Source organism: Anabrus simplex, chromosome 9 (genome assembly GCF_040414725.1).
Source record: "Anabrus simplex isolate iqAnaSimp1 chromosome 9, ASM4041472v1, whole genome shotgun sequence".
NCBI classification, from domain to species: domain Eukaryota; kingdom Metazoa; phylum Arthropoda; class Insecta; order Orthoptera; family Tettigoniidae; genus Anabrus; species Anabrus simplex.
In genome coordinates this window covers 108,778,129-108,796,947 of record NC_090273.1, presented here as the reverse complement: position 1 = coordinate 108,796,947, position 18,819 = coordinate 108,778,129, and the positions used below count along the sequence as shown (strand labels likewise).

The 18,819-nt window shown below is 40.1% G+C and overlaps 1 protein-coding gene across 1 annotated transcript in view; it reads right to left on the bottom strand.

The window, feature by feature from the left end:
• LOC136881067 (zinc finger protein 177) overlaps positions 1 to 18,819 on the bottom strand; it is a 537,788-nt gene that overhangs the window by 171,522 nt on the left and 347,447 nt on the right. The window lies entirely within an intron of this gene.

Below are 18,819 nucleotides of genomic sequence, written 5' to 3'. Positions count from 1 at the left end.
TAAATAAATAAATAAATAAATAAATAAATAAATAAATAAATAAATAAATAAATAAATAAATAAATAAATAAATAAATAAATGTAATTAATTAGAGAAGACGGCACCGTGGTCTAAATGTAGTAAGCCTGCCACTTGCTCGGACGCCATGGGTTCAATTGTCGGACAGGTCAGGGATTTTTACCTGGATCTGAGGCTTGGTTCGAGTTACATTCAGTCTTTGTGAGAGCAAGTGAGGAGCTATTTTATGGAGAGATAGCGGCACCGATCCTGTAAGCGAAGAATAATAACGGATAGGATTTGTCGCACTGACCACGCTTTATCCCGTAATTTACAGTCTTTCAAGCTGAGCAGTGGTCGCTTGGCAGGTCAAGGGTCAACAAGAATGAGCACCGTGAGTTTTAGTTTAGTTCATAGGCCAGGGAAGAAAGGAAAATAGGTTAGGCTGAGGAGTTTAAACGGTAGAGTGCTTGCGTTCTGATCTCAAGTAGGTGGACTCAATCCCGGAATTTGAAGAGGCTTTGATATGTGAGCCTTCTGTCGGCAGAATTACTGGGACATAAAAGAACTCTTCCGGGACAACATTCCGGTACCCCGGCGACTCCAAAAATATTTAGTGGGACATAGAACCAATACCATTATTATTAGAGGAAAATTTAACTTGTTAAACTTTCCAGTCCCATTATGAAACATACTAGACTTTCTTCGCTTTGAACATTGAATAGGCCTGTTACGTAGAAAAACGGCGATATCCTCGGAATCCCTAATAGTATGACTAAGCAAAGCTGGCACGCGTCGTCCTGGAACCATTTAGTTTGAGCCTAAGAGAATTTGCTTGGTACTACCCATGACAAGCACTTGTATTTTATAAGTATACATGAAGCGGAAATTACAATCCCAGTAAACATAACAGAGTCAGTACTAGATTCCTAGATAACTAGTTAAAAACCAATATTCCTCACACCTACAACTGTAGAAATCACCTGTCACGAAGAAGTGAATAATCTTCCGAGAATCAACCACTTGTCTGTACTGCTCGTAATGAAGTTGTTCAACCAGAAGTCGAGCGGTGGACCTTGAGCATACTGCAGCATGAGTCATATGACTCTGTGACTGATCAGCGCGAGAACGTTGCGTCATGAGTACTAAGAAGAAGATAAATACAAAATAAACTGTTCCTTCTTTCTCAACTGAACTTTCTTCTCTTTACGAAGAAGTGTACCAAGTTATATGGAATTTATTTCTTATATGTACATTATATTAACCTGTTCAGTGTTGTGTTATTATTTTCAAGCTCTCCGTGGCTTAGCTGCCTCCTAGGTTCTGATCCTTGAATAGTGCATAGTGGCATCTATTATCGGCATTCATCCTATTTTCAACTTCTTCTACCACCTCCTTCTGACGATTTGCCATATGTAACATATATAATATTTTACCAAATTTGTATTCATTCACCTCGATCTCTTTTTGCACCCAAAGTGTCTTCCCCAGTTTCATATGCAGTAAGATTTGTTTACATTTATTACAATGTTCATCAGTTTCCCCTGTCTCTTCTATTTCTTTCAGCACTTGCTACAAACTTGCATGAGTTCGTCGTAGTATTACAACATCATCTAGATATGCCAAACAATGTCTTGTTCGATTAAAAATGGTTTCTCATGAGCGAGTTGTAACATTCCTGATAATCTCTTCCCTGCACATGTTGTATCGAGCTGTGGAGTATTCATAACCTCATGTGTATCTATTTGTCTCATTCTGAAAAGCTTTCCTTGGATTTTCACTTTATTGCTTGCTTTCGTGATGAGTTTAATCAGTTTCATCGGGGTTACCAGAATATTTCAAGATTTCAAAGTCCTCTATGACTTAAGAAATGCTTACTAGTACATGTCAATTTTGTATTCATATGTCTCTTCAAGGATTTTTCCTGAGCGTAACATTTTGGCCTGTAGTTCATCGGTCCTTTCTGAATCCACGTTTGTAATGCTTTAATCGTTGATAATGCTATTACATTGGCAAATACTCTACACTCTTGAATGTGATCATCAGACTATAGAAAAGGACAGTGGGCGTAAGGAAAGTACTGTACTTAAAACCCCTGATCATGCATAGAATCTTCACTTTGTTGCCTGTCTTGAAGACGAGGAGGATACTTTGCATGAACTCTTTACAGCACAGGAGGCTATTTGCGTGCGGTCTTTCTCGATAAATCTCCGCTCCAAGTCATCCATTATATGATAGCTTCAAAGAGCTGGTTTTAGTACTTACTGACTGCTTATTTGTTCCTCCTACCAATTCGATTAAATGAAACTGATGGATTGATCGGTTGACAACTTCTCTTCACTTGTCGTACATACAACCTCACTGTCCTCCCTTCTAGTGTTCCGGTGAGAGGTAGCTGGTTTTGTTGAGACTGACAAATTTATGGATGTCAAAGTGATTTGCATTCCTTGTATAAGTAATGGTTTACATGAAGTCTAGACTTACGATGATGCGTTTTACACACCCGTGACATCATCATTAAAGACACTTCACAACAGCTGACGAGTAGACGCGTGACTTGCTCTCTGCTCATGTTCAAAGCTCAGTTTCACTTTCAGATGATGGTGTTGTTCTTATTGCTGTTCTTCTTCTTCGTCTCGTTACATTACCTACGATCCTCCACCGCGACTTACTAACACTTACACTTATTACCCATCAAAAGGGTTTGTTGAAATGAGGCGAGCTAACTATTCCAGTAAAGACAGGCCTGCTTCTTCAGCAGAAATATTGTCTGCTGTTCGCCTAATTAAAGGAAAGAAATTGTTTCCTGGATTAAGTAGAATTTTCCAAAACTTTCAGAAGTGTTACCTTACATTTATTTATATTATTATTAGACTATTATATTCAAAATATTATAATGGGTGTAGTGTACCTCTTCGGCAGCAGATACAAGAAAGAGATACTATATATATGTAAAGGGCAATTAAAATTAAAACCGTTCACCTGTTAAAAAATTGGCGGTAGGCTTTCACTATTGTATCCGGCCCCGCGGCGTAGGGGTAGCGTGCCTGCCTCTTACCCGGTGACCCTGGGTTCGATTCTCGGCCAGGTCAGTGAATTTTACCTGGGACTGAGGGCTGGCTCGAGGTCCACTCTGCCTACGTGATTAGAATTGAGGAGCTATCTGACGGTGACATGGCGGCCCCGGTCAAGAAAGCCAAGAATAATGGCCGAGAGGATTTGTCGTGCTGACCACAGGACGGTTGGCACGCGCTGTTGGTGCGGGGGTAAGGGAATGGAGGAGTGGAAAGGAACTTGCCACCCTACCGTACATAAACTCCGGCTCAGGCACACCTTGGCGGAGGTTCGGACATTCCTTCGGGCAGAATACTCCCTTACCTTACCATTCTTTTGTGAATACACTGACATTTATTGCGATTTAACGGAACGCTTTCTCTCCTCTGTGGGCGGAGTCGTAATATCTTAAGTGGCTACTAAGAGGGCAACAAACACTCTATATTCACTCTCTCGTCCTCTAAGCTCGAAAACATATCCGTGATTCTATGCTTTCCCGTACACGAGTGAGAATTTTTGCTTTTTATTCTCCTTTTCCCTTCGCCTGTGTGGTGTAGTGGTTAGTGTGATTAGCTGCCACCCGCGAAGGCCCGAGTTCGATTCCCGCCTCTGCCACGAAATTTGAAAAGTCGTACGAGGGCGGGAACGGGGTCCACTCAGCCTCGGGAGGTCAACTCAGTAGACGGGGGGGGGGGCGATACTCTCCTCAACCATCCTCGAAGTGGTTTTCCGTGCTTTCCCACTACTCCTCCAGGCAAATGCCGGAGCGGTACCTAAATTAAGGTCACAGTCACTTCTTTTCCTCTTACTTGTCTATCCCTTCCAATCTTTCCATCCCCAAGGCCCTTGTTCAGCATAGCAGGTGAGGCCGCCTGATGGAGGTACTGGTCATTCTCCCCACTTGTAACCCCAACCCAATGTCTGAAGCTCCAGGATACTGCCCTTGAGGCGGTTGAGGTGGGATCCCTCGCTTAGTCCGAGGGAAAAGTGAACCCTGGAGGGTATACAGATTAAGAAATAAGAAAGAAAGAAAGAAAGAAAGAAAGAAAGAAAGAAAGAAAGAAAGAAAGAAAGGGAAAGATTCTTCTCTTTCTCCTTTTCGGCTTTTTACCAATTTATTGGAGTCACCACTTCACGTGCATTTGCTCCAGTTTTACGATCGGATGCCTTTTTCTGAGGCAAACCCTTTGTGACAAGATGTATTCACAATTTGCGGGAATAGCGGACATCGTACGACATGGAGCGTAGACTAGACTTTTTTCCACTCGTCAACAATCCACCTACCTCTGCCAGCTTTAATCTCACTGGCCGACATTCTACCTTTTATCCACATTGTTGTGAAGTCCCCTTAAATTCGTGGCTCTGCCCAGGATTTCTGATTGAGGATAATTAACAAGCAAACTGTTGGAGTTATATTGGTAGGAGCTTCAGACTATAATTTCAGCCTTTAGCAAAGCAAGAAATGACAGACCAAATATATTGCAAAAGTTCTAGTTAATAATATAGCATGACGAGAATCGTGATACAGATATTACATCTGGGGCGTAGATAAAAAGTGACAGAAGAGTTTTCTCGCAGCTGTGCTCTGCACTTTCCATGATCCATATGCTACCAGTACTGTGCTACCTTCATTACATTCCTTGACTAACAATATGAGGGAAGGAGATTTCAGCGATGTCTTCGAGTCGAGTCAGTTGGCCACTAAGGAGAAGGGAGCTTGTCAAGACAGTGGCATATGGTAGGCTCATTATTCTAAGATACGCCCCACCTTGCTGATATGCCTTCTGGCGAACCACTCCAACACCAGTTGCCATCATTAACACATTCATATTGTTACGGTTATCGGCAGGTTAAATTTAAAATATATTAATTTGGGAACCTCACGTTCTATTTCGTACCTATACACACAGTCTCAGTGGAATTCAAACCGGCGATGCTACTACCTCTCTCGGAGTACGAATAATTTCAAAATATATAATTCATTTCCTTTGAGTATTCAAGCATAATATTTATTTTAAATTGGTGATGATGATGATGATGATGATGCTTGTTGTTTAAAGAGGCCTAACATCGAGGTCATCGGTCCCTATATTTTAAATTTTCCATTATAGAAACTGAAAAAACAAGTTTTTATTATATCTGTGCGGTTTACATTTTTCTATCAATCATACATTGTGTAATGTCAACTGAAACAGGTCTAATTTTCCTTTTTCAAATGTTCATATAAATGTACGTAATTGATTGTACAATATAATAAGCCGGTTATCAATGGGGAACACCATATAACTGGCCAGTTTCATTTCACATGCATATAGAATATGATTGAACACACATTGTATTCTTTTTTCTAGTGGCTTTACGACGCACCGACACAGATAGGTTTTATGGCGACGATGGGATAGGAAAGGGCTAGGAGTTGGAAGGAAGTGGCCATGGTCTTAATTTATGATGAGGCTTGTTGTTTAAAAGGGGCTAACATCTAGGTCATAGTCATAGGCCCCTAGTGACCTTAATTATGGTACAGCCCCAGCATTTAGTGTCAAAATTGGGAACAACAGAAAACAATCTTCAGGGCTGCCAACAGTAGGATTCGAACCCACTATCTCCCGGATGAAAGCTCACAGCTGCGTACACTTAACCGCACGGCCAACTTAACCGGCAATTGTATTTTTAAATTCATATGCTGTTTAATGTCTTTGCTGAGAAGATCATCAATGTATCTATAACAAAACAAAGCTTGGTGTGAAAATAGGAGGGAGACTAATGCAGTTCAACAACATTTGCCAATGATCAAGCTATAGTTGCGGGTAGTCCACCAATATTATCCAAAATATTGCTAAAGATGAATGAAAAAAGCTAAGGAATTTGGTATGAGAATAAATATTAATAAAACAAAAGTCATGATATTTAATAGGAACCCACGTCCATTGCACGTGATGATCAGAGGTGACCCTGTACAACCGGTAGCACATTTAAAATACCTTGGCCAGATCACAACAGAATAAACTTCAGTGTCACACTGAAATAAAAACACGAATAGCAATAGCAAAGCAAACCTTCAGAGATAAAGAGTCCCTTCTATGTCAGAAAACAATGTCCCTCATCTCAGGTAAAAGAATAATGAAATATTATGTTTGCTCTGTTGTGCTATATTGTGCTGAAACGGAGACGTTAGCCAAGAGGCTTAGAAGCCTTTGAGATGTGGTGTTGGCGTCGGCTGCAGTGGATAAGCTGGGTGGACAAGACCAACACTGAGGTATTGAACGTCATCCAAGGAAAAAATCAGCTGTTGAGTCAGATTAGGAGGAGATACATTTCTTGGCTTTCTGGGATACGGCATAGGATTCGACAGAGGAATGTGTTGATGGAAATTTCGGAAAGTAAAATACCAGGAAACCACCTCATGGAAGACCAAGAAAGACATTCGTGATGGCATTTCTTGTGAACTCAAGATGCAGGAGCTATGCAGACGCCTAAGATACTACACAGAATCGAGCCAATTGGAGAAGACTCAACGCAGGGACACTCCGGTCATTACACTGAATTACTCAAAGAGGAAGAAGATGCTGCCTTATGACAATCGTTTAACAGTTCACTATAAGGATAGTTCAAATGTAAGTCAAGAAGAGAGAAATATCTCTTTGGTCCCCAGTCTCTATCATCTATCAGCGAAAAAGGAAGGTATGTTCCACATACAATTTCACGCAGCCCGATGAACACTATAGGTGGTATTTGGTTTCATTTTGTCGAACTTAAAAATCTTATTCATTTATTTACTTATTTATTTAATTATTCTTTAACCGGTAGGCTCTTTGGATCCCCAAGGGTTCTACAAACAGCTGTCATAGATACATCAGGTATCGCTCAAGAATTTTACTAGGGAAATAACGAGTGAGTCACGTAGCGTCTTTACCCCGCTGCTAAAATGTAGAATAATCTTAGGTAACGCCAGTGATTGCAAATATATCTGCGATAAGTAAAAGGACGTTTTATTACTGAAACAGATTTAGCTAGAGAAGAGCCGAATATAAGGAAATATAAATTAAGTAAGCCCACACCAATTTATTTTCTCACATTCTGTCCCTAGTTTCCTTTCTTAGACTTTTATTTGGATATCTGAGCTTCATTTCGTATTGTTGAATGTGACTACACAATTAGGTAAAATAAATATCTTTTCCTAAACATAGCTCTCTTCTTATTTTCTTTCAAAATAGTATTAAACAATGAATATATTGGTGATTTCTGTTCATCTTCCATTACATTCGAAAGTATTTTCTAGAAATGAAACATAATACATTCAAAAATTAAAAATGATGAACTAAGCAGTCTGTGAGTCTGGCTGTATGGAAAATAAACCCCATCGCTAGCTTATTCTTTCTACGTTTAGCTTTAAGAAGAGATTATTTTGATGCGGGAGAGGTTGCTTGGGGAAGTGCGAATAATGAGCCTTATAAAGCTGATCACAATGAGAGTGAATGAAACAGAAGAACGCATTAAGAATCAATACGCCATCACACAAGATGTTATACCTCCACTGCTTCAACTGTTGTTGTTGATGCTTCCAGGCATAAATTCTGATTTAATTTATGAGCTTCAATATGCATGAAACTGTCGGGCCATTTAAAACTAATGATAGATTACCGGATTAGTGTGTTTCAAGTGGATAAGAAATCTCAAATCCTTATTAACATAGACGAAATTGAAACAGTGAATAATCTCTCTTGATCAAGATAAGGATGCAAGGCTCCACATCTGCATAGCCATTTCATGGGTTGTCATATCAAGCACGAGACTAGATAGATGTCTGCGAATTCAGCGGCGTAATTTCTGAATATGTTATGTACATGTGTACTGCGGCTAAATATATCTATTAAACATTCAGTTATTTTACTCTTGTTATGGAACAGTAGATATTATTGGCATGTCAAGCAGACAGGGAAGTTGCCTAAATAATAACCATGATTAATAAGATAAAATTGTGGTTTTAAAGCATACTGTATATCCATGCTTTTACCCGCTGTGTGTCGGGGAGAAGCAACTAAAAGGGTAACCCTCAGTGAATTTATATCACAGGTTCCCTACATGATTTTGGTATACTTCCACTTGTGCGACGCTCATTACTTCACGTTTCCTATCTGACCTCCCTTGGTCAACTCCTGTTTCGTTCCAACTCCGATGGCAATAAGCTTGCGAGGTCTAGAGTGTTTCACACCTTTTAAAGCCCTTTTCCTTTCTATTCTTAATAAACTTATTCTTCGAAACGTCGGACCTCTTGCACACTTTTTTCCTATTAGTATTGGGAAAGGATAGTTGCCCAATTGTACTTCTTCTTAATACATCCACCACCTATCTCTTGTTTGGACAGTTCGTTCACTATTTCAGAATTTACTTATATACTATTAAACCTAGCGGGGTGACTATGGAGCCAGGCTCTGTATTCGGGAGACGAGTGGGTTCGAACTCCACCATCGGCTGTCCTGAGGACGGTTTCCTGAGTTTTCCCATTTCCGCTTCCAATCAAATGCCGCGGCAGTTCCTGTCCATAGTTCAAAGTCCATTCCTTCCACCGCCTTTTCATTTTAAATCACTATAATTAATTTCATCTTGATTTGTTCCTGCCGGGCTGAGTGGCTCAGACGGTTGAGGAGTTGGCCTTCTGACCCCAACGTAGCAGGTTAAATCCTGGCTCAGTAAGGTAGTATTTGAAGGTGCTCAAGTATGTCAACCTCGTGTCGGTGTATTTACTCGCACGTACAAGAACTCATGTGGGACTAAATGCCGGAACATCGGCGTCTCCGAAAACCATAAAAAATAGTTAGTGGAACGTAAAGCAAATAACATTATTATTATTATCATTTGTTTCTCAATGAGATTGGCGTCAAGAATGTCATCTGGCCGTAAAAATCATAAAATGTAATTTCACCTCATTTCCGACCCCGTATTGTAGTATACATACATTTAGATATTAAATATTTCTGTCCGTAGTGAAAGGTGAATATTTTAGAAATAAATTTGATTCTCCTTTCCAATTCATTAGAGTCAGCACTTAATCTAGATTTGGCTGATTTCGTGGCCGGGTGCCCTTGCTAACACTACGTTCTTGTTAATGATGAGAAATTTACCAACCCAGAATCGACCGGGATTTGAACCTTGCTTTCTGGGAGGGAATCCCGCAGCTCTGTCACTGAGCTGATTACACTCTCCTGAATATATGAAGTTGAATTCCGATATTTAAATTAAATTTACAACCAGGAAATTGCCCTGTTGTTTGAATATGTATTGTTAATAATTAAGGAAACTCGGATGTGTCCCGGGTTTATTTTTCTCGTTGGAGCCAGGGATTTTAGTCAAGTCGGGAGATTTATCTTTGCTCGGGGAGTGGGTGTTCTTGTTTGCCTTCACTCACACTTGTCAATTTCCTGCCAAAATCACCAACCAACAAGTAAGCACTGGGTGTGGGAAAAATCAGTAGAGAAGGATAAGAATAAGAATAACATTGAGTTTTATATTGTAGTTTAAAGACGCCTTGCAAATGCTTGTTCTTACCGCCACTAGCTCCGAGCCTAATTGACCACGATGTGTTCACAACGACAGCTAACCTCCAACTGAGTGCGCGAGTCAACACAGCGCAATCTTATAACTGAGCATGCGTGTGACGACGTCACATATTTAGCAGACATTTTACCGTATTTGAAGTTCTGTTTCATGAAAAACTACGTTCCAGATTTTCCTTTTCTTATAATTCTTTTTTTTTTTTTTTTTTTTGCAGTTAGCCTCCTCCTTTGTCAGTTCTTCTTAATCTGTTTACCCGGGCGAGTTGGCCGCGCGCGTAGAGGCGCGCGGCTGTGAGCTTGCATCCGGGAGATAGTAGGTTCGAATCCCACTATCGGCAGCCCTGAAGATGGTTTTCCGTGGTTTCCCATTTTCACACCAGGCAAATGCTGGGGCTGTACCTTAATTAAGGCCACGGCCGCTTCCTTCCAACTCCTAGGCCTTTCCTATCCCATCGTCGCCATAAGACCTATCTGTGTCGGTGCGACGTAAAGCCCCTAGGAAAAAAAATAATTCTGTTTACACTCCAGGGTTGGTTTATCCCTCGGACTCAGCGAGAGATCCCATCTCTACCGCCTCATGGGCAGTGTCCTGGAGCGCGAGACCTTGGGTTGGGGGATATAATTCGGGATGAGGACCAGTACCTCGCTCAGGCGGCCTCACCTGCTATACTGCACAGGGGACTGGTTGGGGGATGGGAATATTGGAAGGGATAGACAAGGAATAGAGAAGAAGCGGCCGTGGCCTTAAGTACCATTCCGGCATTTGCCTGGAGGAGAAGTGGGAAACCACGGATGGCTGAGGTGGGAATCGAATCCCCGTCTACTCAGTTGACCTCATGAGGCTCAGTGGACCCCGTTCCAGCCGTCGTACCACTTTTTAAATTTCGTGGCAGAGCCTGGAATCGAACCCGGGCCTCCGGGGGTGGCAGCTAATCACGCTAACCACTACACCACATAAGTTAAATACTCTCAGAGATATAGGCGTTCTACCCAAACACTAGAAGCGTCTTAACATTTTTCTTCCCATGTACCCGTTTGTAGAGGAACGTAAGTTTGTACAATCTGTCATCTGCGACTTGTTGTTCAGAATGTAGCCGTGACCAGCAACAGGCCAGGCGAAGTTCCTTTACTCCACTTGTTGAGTTGGCCTACGTAATGGATATCCTCTGCTACTACATGAACAACTTTTGAAAGTCAACTGCAGTAGACATTCTTGTTAAGCGTGATGTAGGTACATAGTCTGTGTTCTAAGTAACTACATATGCTGTTTCTTACACGCTATTTAATTAGCGACGTGCCTTAAGATAGAAACGAATGTCACATTTGTGGAAGCACTGCAAGGTCCACCAGCTTAGCAGCCAGTAAGGGAACTATAGGGATCTCCTGGCGTTCTGCCACATTCATCTGAAAGACATACTTATGATTATTTAATTTTCCTAAGAGCTATTTAATAACGGGAGGGACGTGGATTCGATTCCCCGCCCAGAAGTAGAAAAATTTAAGAAACGAAATTTTCACTTCCGGAGGTGCTCATGGTCCTGAGGTTTAGTTTAGTTTATTGCGTTTCTTATATGGCGGGCCTCTCTAAGGAACCAGAGAAACAAGGAAATGCCATTTGGTCCTTGTTTCAATGACGGTGAAATCCTGACATTCACCTCCCCGTGGTAGAGAGGGGGCAACGACTGCATATAAAAATAATATTTTACATGCAGGCGGCTAACGAATGAAGGGACCGATTATCTCCCGGTATAAGGAGATCCCCTATACCAAGTGCCAACAGCCTCTTTGAGAGTGGATGAGCGGGTATGGGTAAGGACACTCTATTGTCCTGGGGACAAGAAATTGTTCCCAAAGGCGGAGGAACCAGATTGGTCAACGGCGTTAGGATGCAGAAGGCAACGGGAAACCACTGCATTAAAGATCCTGAGAGATATTCCAATAAATCCACATGGCGTGGCTGCAACGTCAAGACCGGAGCTGGCCGTGTGGATCGTCTACCTCCGTTTGGAGACGACGGCTTAAGAAGAAGGTATGGCGGGGCTCACGTTACGAAGACTGCGATTATGCCAAACCATATTATACAACGACTTTATACAATTTACAGAATAATGCTCATAAAATCATTTTTTCACATATTTCTAAAAATCACAAAAATTAATTTACCTAACCTCTATAATTTTGTATCCTTATTGATAATTATGAACTAATTATTACTTTTTTTACGTTAGTGAGATCTACTTTTTACATATTTGAGTACCGCATTAAACATTTCCTTTCAAATAGCCTCGGATTGCCTATGCCTCTAATTTCGGCTGGGATTGTTCACTCAGCCCTCTCCAAAATTGAATATCAGGTTAATTCTTGGGGGCAAATGTGGCCGGGAGTATATCTAACCACTCTACCCCACCAAGTGCCTTCATGACTTTACTTTGAAATTTACTAACATGATTTTTAAAATGATAAATAATGTCATTGGCTTTACGTCTAACTACTTTTACGGATTTCGGAGACGCTGAGGTGTCGGAATTTTGTCCCACAGGACTTCTATTACGTGTCAGTAAATCTACAGACACAAGGATGACGTACTTGAGCACCTTCAAATACCGCTGGACTGAGCCAGGATCGAACCTGCCAAGTTGAGTTCAGAAGGCCAGCGCCTTAACCGTCTGAGCCACTCAGCCAGACATGATATTTTTTTCCTCCGTTTTGCTGAGATCATTCGAAGGAGTAATTTATTTCCCTTCCAAACCTCTACTGCAATGACCATAGCGTTCCCTAGAGCAGACAGTAAGAGTTATAGTCACAAATCTGAAGTAGAAGGGTCGGCAGGTGTAGTGGCTTCAGGCTGCGTCATGTGCTCTACTCTGCCACATGCAAAGAACTACCTACCATGAACGGATGTAGAACCCCATGCCTTATGAATTATCCAACCCAAATGTTACTTGACTTGCCCCTTCCTTTCTTTAGCTTTGTGTCTTGAAGGAAGAGAGTGAGAGAGAAGGACATACGCACTCACTTCCTTACAGCCACAGCTGATGCTTGACCCCCACCTCTTTGCCCTCTTCTCCTGCATAATTGAGGACTGACCAAACTCCCTTTGTGAGTTACAGTACTTGGCCTAAGTAGAGCATTGTCACTGTTCTATTCCCCCGTAACAAGTCCACGATCAAGTGAATATTCACCTACACCGAGAATTTCCCTTTTAACATGATCGATTACCTTCCATTAGTAATATTTATTTATTTATTTATTTATTTATTTATTTATTTATTTATTTATTTATTTATTTATTTATTTATTTATTTATTTATTTCACTTCCGCGGTTTAGGGCTTGCAGGCCTGCCTCTAACCCGGAGATCGTTGGTTCGATTCCCGTCTAGGTCAGGTTTTTCAAATCAGGATTTGAAGGCTGATTCCAGATCCACTCAGCCTACGATGGAGAACAGCCCGTTCTAGGAAGCTAAGGATAATGGCGGTGAGAATTCGTCGTGCTTATAACTCATCACCTCTTAATCTCCAGGAATTCGGATTAAGCAGCGGTTGCTGTAGCGCCAAGTTTCTTTTTCCTCTCCTTCATTCTCCTGAATCTTTCTTCTTCTTCTTCTTCTTCTTCTTCTTCTTCTTCTGAAAATACCTTTCAGCAATCCTTGATTTCTATTCGGACAGGACCTTCGGTAATTTTCGTTCTGAACATGTCTCTATTTCCTATTATTATTATTATTATTATTATTATTATTATTATTATTATTATTATTATTATTATTATTATTATAGCTGCCTCTGTGGATCAGCGGTAGAGTGTCGGCCTCCGGATCCCAAGATAGCGGGTTCAAACCCGGCAGAGGTAGTCGGATTTTTGAAGGGCGGAAAAAAGTCTATTCGACACTCCATGTCGTACGATGTCGGCATGTAAAAGATCTCTGGTGACACATTTGGCGTTTACCCGACAAAATTAATTAAATCTCAGCCATAGACGCCCAAGAGAGTTTCGGTTTACTCGGTCTGCCACCTAGTGGGGGCCTAGAGAAAAACTGAACGTCGAAATTGACGAGCAGACAGCCAGATGGCGTCAAATTGAAATGTCTGCACACGGTAGCTGAGACCATACGATTATTATTATTATTATTATTATTATTATTATTATTATTATTATTATTATTATTATTATTATTATCTTACCGCTTTTCCAACACCTGTGAGATTTCGGGTGCGAACTGCGTCGCAGATGTGGATTTCGCACTGTTTTCCGGCCGGATGCCCCTCCTGCCGGCAACCCTTTATGGAAGGATGTAATCACTATCGCGTGTTTATGTGGTGGTTGGTAGTGTGGTATGTTGTCTGAATATGATGAGGAGAGTGTTGGGACTGACATATACACCCAGTCCCCGAGGAAGAAGAATTAATCAGAAGAGATTAAAATCCCCGACCCGGCCGGGAATTGAACCCGGGACTCTCTTAACTGAAGGCCAGTGCGCTAACATTCAGCCAACGAGTCGGACCTTATTATTATTATTATTATTATTATTATTATTATTATTATTATTATTATTATTATTATTATTATTATTATCTTCACGGAAGAGAGCAAAGAGTAAATGACAACATTTTGGACAATTTTCTTGATTCCGTCATTTCAAGAAAAACCCTCAGCTGTAGCCATAATTCCCCAATTTTCCCTCCAGATCTCCTTATCTAGCCTTAAAAATATGAAATAATAAGTGGCATGTTCTTATTTTGCTACTTCCTTAGAACTCCCCCCTGGTCGGGAACTTCCTTTCCTTTCTTCGCGGCTGATGGGGTTACCATCTGGTGCGCCTTTCAATTAGAGCAAAGGAGTTTGTCCTTGCTTGGTTGCGTCATGCTGCAGATAATAGTTCCTTGAGTTCCGTCAAGCCGAACAGGTACACTAAGACGGTGTCTAAAATCAACCCTACTGCCTTCTTCTGTTACAACAATTATCGTATTATTGGTTCCATGGTCTAGCGAGTTCGCAGAGCATACGTCACGCTCTGCAGTGCTGAGGAGTTGGTTTATAACCAACTTCATCTTATTAGCACCCTTCATGGGAAACCCCATTTCAGTAACAAGATCCGTTATTTTATTGCGAACTCTTCCGCTCAACAATGAGAGGAAATTAGATTAAATTTGGTTGCCCACACATATTATAATAAATCGTCTCTTAATACGTAACTGACAGAATATAGTGAAGGAAGGGTTCACTCTTGATTTCGTTTCGCATTCAAGGAACCGAAAATAGAGTATTTATTTAAATTATTTATTTAATTAATTAATTTATTTATTTGATTTTATTTATTTTATTTATTTATTTTATTATTGAATTAATTAATTTATTTAATTTATTTAATTGACTTATTTTATTTGTTCATTTATTTATTTTTATATATTTATGTATTTGATTTATTTATTATTTATTTATTTACTTAATTAATATATTTACTTATTTATGTATTTAATTAATTAATGTATTTATTTATGTAATTTATTTAATTAATTCATCAATTTATTTAATTTTTAATTTATAAATAAAATAAACAAATAAAATAAACTAATAAATAAATAAAATAAATAACAAATAAATAAATAAACAAACAAATAAATTAAATAAATACTACATAAATAATTAATTTTATTTATTTATTTTTAATTAATTAATTAAGGCGACTTTTATACCCCCTAATCGATCAAAATCAGCTTCAAGATAACTAGTAGTCATATAATTAATTAATTAATTAAATTATTTATTTATTTATTTTAGTGGAAGCCCACCTGGTGCCTATGATCGTTAAGGCATCAAGTCTATACGGTCCGTCACCGTGGTTAGCCGGTTCGATCCCCGTTGTCAGAAAAAGTTTTCACCATCAGAATGTTGGCTGGAGGGGTAGGAGAGGTGGTGATATACGATTCCTAATCACTAGATTGGAGCTAAAAGCCTGGATTCAATTCCAAACTTCTCCGCAGTATTCGTATGGAGTGAGGGCATATGACACTGTTGATGGTGATTCGTCCCCTTGGTACTATTCGACAGGAGCAGGTTTAATACCGACAGTGGGTTTCACACTCTCTAATCCTCCTACCATATATCATATTATAATTAATTTCATCTTATTAACTCCTCTGATGAGGTTGACATCAGGAAGGGCTTCCGGTCGTGAAAGCTGGCTATGAAGTTTCATCTCACTTCATACCCAACTTCGTAGAGAAGCGGGACAATGGTTGGGTGTACATTTATTGTCATAGAATTTATTGTGAGCACGAACTAATTTCATTAAGTTCTCTTTCCTAGCTGGACTGCGTAGTTCGCTTTTGTAGACAGTTCAGGTTGACGACGTTTCGAATGCAAAGGGGTATTCTTAAGGCGACTGTTATACCCCCTAATCGATCAAAAATCAGCTTCAAGAAAACTAGCAGTCATTATATTTCAAAGTTTTCCATTCAGCAATAGAGGAAAATAGACTAAAGGAAATGCTTTGCAAATGCAGTAAATCGTTCCCTAAACCGTAACCCCGGTTTGAATCATTTGCCTCCGGAATGCAGAGTTTGGCTCCATAGACGTAGCGCGCTTCAACGCAGGGCCACTCAGTTCGATCTGTAGTCAACAGATTAAATTTCGTAAATTTTAATTTTTCTGCAACAGGTTTTGATGACACAGACGATCATCTTATGTCCCAAAAATTCATCTAGAATTTGTGCTTGAGAATTCTGATGACGTATGCTTCTCTAGGCGTGAGTATCTCACTTTCAAGACTTTGGGTTAACTAACGAGGAATAGAAACCATGCCTTCTAAATGTATAAACAATTCATTTGGTTTCTGTCGGATTCCTCATATGAATGGTCAGCGTTTCGGCTCATATGGTCCCGAGTTCAATTCCCAGCTATATTAAGGATTTTAGGCGCGTCCAGTTCAAACCTCTAGGTCAGGAACTGGGTGTTTTCGTTTGTCCCATTGCAGACCTCTTCATATATAGGTCTAATACATATCGTTCTGCACTACAATCCACCACAGAAACGCGCAATATTGAATACAACCGTCCATATAAAGTTGTTGTCAGGAAGGGTGTCTCGCAATACAACACAGCCAAATCAGCATGTGCTACAAAGTTCACACTTGGAACCCCACCATATTATGGGAAAAGTGGTAGAGGAAGAGGATTTCCTCGCCATCTCTGGTGTTCTTACGAACAGCTAACGTTTAATTCTTAAAGTTAACTACTGAGAGTTGTTTATACCTTCAGTTTATTCTGCTCCTCAATAAAAGTTGGGTTCACATAACGAAAGCTATTTTCCCGTGGCTCCTTCACATTCCAGGTAAATACCGAGAGCTTTACATACCATATAGGCCCACTAACAGGGTCATCAACTTGTCGACGAATTCTTCTCACACGAGTTGATCTGGCCCCACATAGGAATTTCTTCTTTAATTTCCCAGAAGTCTTGGTCAACAATAGCCAGAATCTCAAAACAATTTTTCAGCGCCGCGCCTTGTCACTTGAGACCAATGGGATTTCACGTATGTCATCTTCTTCTTTATAACATTCCCGACTAACTTTCTCACTCCTTTTCTGTTCTTTGGTCAAAATATTGGTTCCGTGGTCTGTGCAGTAGTTTTATTAAGAGTGAGCTCAATTTCAGAACTGTACTAAACACCGGTTACTTATTTTCTAAACTCTTGAGACTTTTCTGAAGCTTAGAATTCCTTCAATACCTCTAGTTGAACTTCCAGTACATAGAAAAAGCAATTACTTTAGTACAAGTTCATGAAAGTAATTCGTAAAGAACAGTGTCCGCATAGGCGAGGGAGTGAGGGAAGTATGTATTTAAGGAGTGTTTGTTCAAAATGTGCTAACTTCCACTTCCAAAAACCTTAGTATTCCATCGACATGAATTACCGTACTTCGAGTACTATCGAATGCCATGAGAAATCCAGACCAAAAAGATAATTCCTTAAAAGTTACACCACACCCGATCATGGGTACGTTCCTTTTATTATTTGTTTATTGCGTTTTCTCACACTTTTCTCATAAGTTAGTGGAAATAGAGCCTTTTGAATAGACAATCCTCATTTTTCTAATATCCGTATTCCCAACACTATAGGTTAATTATATACACTACCACACTTCTACCAAGGTATTAACCTGGTACTCATTTCTGAAATTGGTTGAATGATACACAGAGCTATGTTCCTCTCTAGAAAAGATTTTTTTCTAAATGTTTCAACTTGGTGACGGAGATTCGAACACACATCCTTCTGAACATGCATATATTGCACCAGCCTCCTGATCATAAAAGTACACATCTGACATTCAGTTTGCATACGTATTAGGGTTACACCTCGCAATATTCCACCTCACTCTTCTCTACAATACCTCACGCCAGGGATATTGGTTTCTAGAAACGAGAATGGTAAATCGAAGGTGAAAATCATGTGTCAGGTAAATAATGAAATGTCGTATGGCTTTTAGTGGCAGGATATCCCAGGATGGGTTCGGCTCGCCAGGTGCAGGTCTTTCTATTTGACTCCCGTAGGCGACCTGCGCGTCGTGATGAGGATGAAATGATGATGAAGACAACACATACACCCAGCCCCCGCGCCATTGGAATTAACCAATTAAGGTTAAAGTCCTAGACCCGGCCGGGAATCGAACTCGGGACCCTCTGAACCGAAGGCCAGTAAGCTGACCGTTCAGCCAACGAGTCGGACATGTGTCAGGTGATTTACTTCTGTTCATAATTATCATCATCATCACCATCATTTTGTAATTATTTTAATTTTCGAACATCACAACCGAGTCTTGTCAGTTCTTTCATGTATCGGGGGTTAAAATGCAATTTTTGACACACCATCCATGGTCACCATCCATTATCATAATGAACTCCGAAGAAGGAATGGTTTGAGAACAGAGAAAATATATGGCTGCTTATACAGCAGAACTTCACTATACCGAGCTATGAACGATTGAAGTCAATAAATACTTCATATCATTGCCTAAGAATCAGTACCTCATATATCACAATGATCTTCCTATCCATTATGTACCGTAAGACAGGCCACACCTCCCAGTCCCTTGTGGATATGTAGTCCATCAGAACATTTCATTTGTGCTCATTTTCCTATAGTTACGTGTAAAGGAAAATAAACCTTACCATACAGTACTATCGGGATGTATGTTTGAATGGCGTATTTATTACACTC